Below are 5453 nucleotides of genomic sequence, written 5' to 3'. Positions count from 1 at the left end.
GAGAGAAGCTCTCCTGACGACATAGTGCTGTCCACATCGGCACTTGTGTTGGTGTAACTTATGTCATTCAGGTGTGTTTTTTTCACACTCCTGAGCAATATAATTTATATCAACAAAAGTGGTAGTGTAGATATGGCATCAGTGGCATGCTCGTCCATTAGCAATGAGCAAACTGCTAAGTTCTCATTTCAGCTCCCTACTTCATCCTTTACCGGTGAAGAATAAGAGGATTGCAGCTATCACTCCACTGAATATGTTGTAGTGCATTTATACTGATGCATTGTTACTAATATTTGAAAGCTGGAATTTGCAGAGGTAGGTGAGGGAGTGAAGCACCCAATATGTAAATTGACACCTCACTCCATTAGGCACTTTTGAAAATCTCAGCGCTGCTGCAGTTTCCCCTTTAAGAATTTAATGATAAAATATGAAGCTATCTTACTAAAATGTATTGGCAATCTTTTTGGGGAGATGGTGTTGAATTACTGGACAATTTGTAATTCCCCTGTGAAGTTAGTAAGAGAAGCAATACACTTGTAGTGAAATTTGTGTCAATAATCCATACAGTTCTGTAAACTGGAGAAGTTATTTGCTCATAAACTGGATTTTATTTTATTCCTACATCTAGAAAAATTAAGCATCCCACTCATCTTTTGTGAAGTGTGCATGTGCTGAGGAGTCACAGAGGACACCTATACAAGAGTTTGCAAGTCCTATGATTCTCTTTCTTCTTTGTACCAATATTAATATTAAGTTTACTTCATGTGATGACCATATGGACAGAATAGAAGACTGTAAATATGCTTCTATCAAACTTCCTCTCTACAGATTCAGAACCACAGAATTACAGAAATAGTTCAGTTGAACGCAACACCTTTTGTTCTTGAGGATTACAAAGTGCTTCACAAACTGAAATATACAGCACCCAGAAACGCCACCTCTGAGGGTGGAAGACAGACCCTAAGCACACAGCACACTAGGATACTGTTTTAAGCGGGGAGGGGTTACCAAGAACATGAAGGTAAAGCCTACTTTCACAAAAAGTGCCATGGGTTCTTTAGACTCAAGACAGAGCAACTAGAAGCACAGATTAATGTTTTATCACAAAATGAGAAATTAACTCAGACTCACCAGGTATCCTTACAATGATCTTCTACCAGAACTACGGGCAGTATGAATTGTTCTGTGTTGTGCTACAGTTCTTTTTAGAGTCTTTTAAAATCTGTTTCCTGACTGTCTTAATTAATGGACATTAATGGACATTTCCAGAGCTGCTGTCTCCAGGGTGTACCATACAAACAAAATAAACGAATATAAAAAATATTGAGCCCCAGTTCTGAATGCACCTGCTCAATATTACATGTGTGTATATTCCCATTGAAATCAGATGGACTATTCACACCTGTAAAACTAAGTACATGCATAAGCTGTTATAGGACTGGGCCTTAATTAGTAATCAGTATAAAACTCATTTTAACTGTCGGAGAAGGTTATGCAGTTGATCAGCACTGCTGGGATTAGAATCTGTATTTCCAAGAAATATTTTACTAGCCTAAGCATAATGCATACTGTACAGCTAAGTTATAACACTGTAAAAAGGTGTAATTTTCTAAACTGTTTTAGTTTCTTTAAACCTGCTCCTGCTCCCGTTGACTTAGTCCATTCAGCCAAATCCAGCCCTCTTGTAAAATGGAGTTACATCAGAGCTGAATTTAACTTCGGGTTTATTCTTCACTTTGCTATTTATATTCTTTCTAATACACTCTATGGGCTTATACCTCCAGCTTCATAATACAGCACTAAATGCTTCACGGTGAAAGGAAAATGGGCTGTTTATAATGGCCCCTAATGCAAACTGTGATCATAAAAAAGGAGGCCATCCTTTCAAAAATGTGGCCTTTTATGCCAATATCCACTTTCCATATGTAACACAATCTGATATTTTAATTTTGTAACATCTGCTTTTGTCCTATAATTCAGTGAATCATTAAACACACTAAAAGTAATTTATGCTGCATCATTTTAAGTGTCCTTTATTTCAAATTTAATATTTGTATTATTTCTTTCCAGTTACAAATGTAAGGCCAAATTGCTCATTGCACTGTGAGCAATTACTCTCAAGAGCAGTGCCATTGAAGTCACTGGGACTACTCATGCAAGTAACTGCTCCCTAATGAGAATAAGAGTTTCACAATCTGGTCCATAATCATACAGAGATACAGCAGCGCAAGAGTTTACCGTGAAGTTATTCAGACATTTATTACAAATACATATTATTTTCTCTCTTGTTAGTATTATATTATAGACCTAAACACAAAATCTATCTGATACTTATGAACCCCATTACCATAGTGTCTGAGCACCTCCCAGTCTTTAATGTAGTTATCCTCAGAACACTCCTGTGGAGTAGGGAAATATCACTTTACAGAAGAAGAACTGAGGCACTAAGAGAGTTGCTTATGACCACACAGGAAGTCTGTGAGGGAGCAAGGACTTAAACCCTTGCTAGGCTAGGGTCCAAACACCTAGACCACTCTTCCTCTACAATGCAGTCCTTACACACTCATAAAATCTGAGGATAAAGTAAATTCCTTCCTTGACCCATTGAGGAAGGAGTCACTGCCTGAATTTCCTGTGAGGTGTTGGGAAGGGCCCTTTGTGGAAGGAGGATGGTTCTTGGCCTGGCCCCTAAGGAGAGCTTTGAAAAGACTTCTTGTGGGACAGAAAGAAAGTGGTTGGGTACCTTGGACAGCTGGGTGCAAGAGAGACAATGTCTTGACACTCAGATCCCAGAAAGCATTCCTATCCAGGAAAGCACGTAAACACATTAAATTTAAGCATGTGCTCAAGTCTTCTTGAAGTCTGCATTTTCTGAGTTCACTGTTTCTCAGCCTTAGCAGTGTATTAATGTCAGTTTTCACAATGAAATTCCCCTCCTCTTTAATGTGAATTATTCATCTGCAGGGCCGGCGCAACCCATTAGGCGACCTAGGTGGTTGCCTAGGGCGCTAACATTTGGGGGGCGGCGACCGCATCTTCGGCCTCCCCGGTCGTCATCGGCATTTCGGGGGCGGGACCTTCCACCGCCTACGGTGGCAAAAAAGCTGGCGGTGCTTCTGTTCATCTGTGGGATTTGCAAAGGCCTTGATGTGAAGCCTCTTGGCTATAAGGAGCTGGGACATAAAACCTGGGACCTAGAACCCAGGTCTATAGAGCATGGGACATCCAATATTCCCACAGTGCCAGGAGGCTATGTAGAGGCACAGCTAGGGCACACTGTGGAGAGTAAGCACTGCAGGACATACCACCCAAGAGACCCAGAGTAATGGTACTGCAATGTCAGACTTTGCTTGATCGACGGTCTCCGACTCCAGCCTGATTCTAGCGTGGTACTATCTCTGGTCTCTGACTCCAGCCTCAACCTGACTCTATTGCCTGCCTCCTGATTCTAGCCTTGTGCTTCCACTGATTGCTGGTCTCCAATCTAGGCCTGACTAGGTTGTCAAATTTGGTTAGATGTATTCCTGGAGGTTTTATCACATGACATAATCTTTAATTAAAGATTAATCTTTAATTCCTGGAGATGCCAGAACAATCCTGGAGGGTTGGCAATCCTAAACCTCACTCTTGCTTACTGGACTGGCTCTTGCAATTCTCCTAACTCCTGCTTGGCAACTGCTGGTGTGCAGACATCACCCTGGCTGTGACTGCTAGGCCAGACCGCTTATGCCCCAGTCCCTTATATTGGCTTGGTGCCAGTTTACAGGGCCGCCCAGAGGATTCAGGGGACCTGGGGTCTTTGATGGCGGGGGTCCTTCTGCTCCGGGTCTTCGGGGCACTTCGGTGGCGGGTCCCAGAGCGAGTGAAGGACCCGTCGCCGAATTGCCGCCGAAGACCCGGAGCGGAAGGAGCCCTTGCTGCCGAAGACCCGGAGCAGAAGAAGCTCCAGGTCTTCGGCAGCGGGTCCTTCACTCGCTCTGGGTGTGTTTGGTGGCACTGAAAGACCTGCCGCCGAAGACCCGCTGAAAACTCTTGTGGGAGCCCCTGAAAACTCTCTTGGGGGCCCCTGCGGGGCCCAGGGCCTGGAGCAAATTGCCCCACTTGCCCCCCTGGGCAGTCCTGCCCGTTTAATGCAGAACTCTTTAACCCAGGGCCTTCTAGATCCAATAGTCTTTAATTGAAGCCCCCTGGACTCAGCAATTTCAAACTAAGGACCCAATTCAGCAAAGGACTAAGGCACATAAAATGGGATGTAACACATTATTAAGTGCTTGGCTGAACAGAGATGGAGGTAAGCACTTCCTTAAAGGTACGCACATGCTTATGTGTACTGCCTAATCAGGATTTATAACCCCAAACCAGCTATGACATGTTACTTCCTTGTAGAGTAAAATAAGCACCGAAGGCCACATCTATTTGTTCGAATTACTTTCCCCTCCTATTAAATTAGGGGAAATCCTATGTGGAGGGTATCCCAGACTGTGCAGTAATGTTGCTTCCATCATCTTATCTGCTCTATGCAGGCCTCTGGCAATCTCACAGAAAAAGAAGGAATCCAGCTACATCTTGTACTAGGCATAGAGATAAATTACACTCAAGTTGAAAGGCATGAGTAGCAATAAATTGGGGCTTGCCACGTTTCTCAAGTATTATCAACAAAGCCATCTCTGGTCACCAGACATATATTCCCAAAGAAGCAGGGAGTCTCAAGTTTCAGTTAAATGGTTTTGTTTAACTATTACATCAACATTTTAATGGATAAAATAGAATTGTCTGAGACAGAGAACCCCTCTCCCTATATGCCTTCATGCTTCTCTGTAGCCTGTTTCCTCCTCAGTGGCAGATTAGCCCCTGGGCCAATGGGGCCCGTGCCCAGGGGCCCTGGCCAATCGGGGGCCCCCCTGAAACATGGGCAACCCTGTGTCCTGACCCACTCCGCCCACCCACCCAGCGCTCCTGCTGGGGAGTGGGATTGGGGCGCAGGGGGTTGCCCCGCTCTGCCCGCCTGGCGCTCCTGACGGGGAGCGGGGGAAGCCCCCGCACACCGACCCTGCTCCCCAGCAGGAGCACCAGGTGGGCGGAACAGGGCAAGGTAAGCCCCCGCCCCGACCCCATTTCCCCAGCAGGAGCGCCAGGTGGGGAAGGGGGGGGACTGCAGGTGGAAGGGGTGGGAAGGGGTCCCCACTTGCTCTAGCCCAGGGCCCCACAAGCCCCTAATCCTCCTGACTGTTTTCTGAGATATATGCCCAGTGCCCGCAAGTTAGCACAATGCCACACCTGCAATCAATAAAGATTTGCGCAGAGGCAGCTGTCTACCTGAATGGATTCAACTGTAGGAGCACGGCCTAACATTCTAAATAATCAAAAATATATAAACTCAGCTGTCACAGGGCATGACAGCACTGTTGCACCCCCTGTTGTCTGAGTGTGACACTGCAGACACTCCCTGCCTC

Source organism: Trachemys scripta, chromosome 3 (assembly GCF_013100865.1).
Source record: "Trachemys scripta elegans isolate TJP31775 chromosome 3, CAS_Tse_1.0, whole genome shotgun sequence".
NCBI lineage: Eukaryota > Metazoa > Chordata > Testudines > Emydidae > Trachemys > Trachemys scripta.
Note: the sequence above shows the minus strand (reverse complement) of the source record.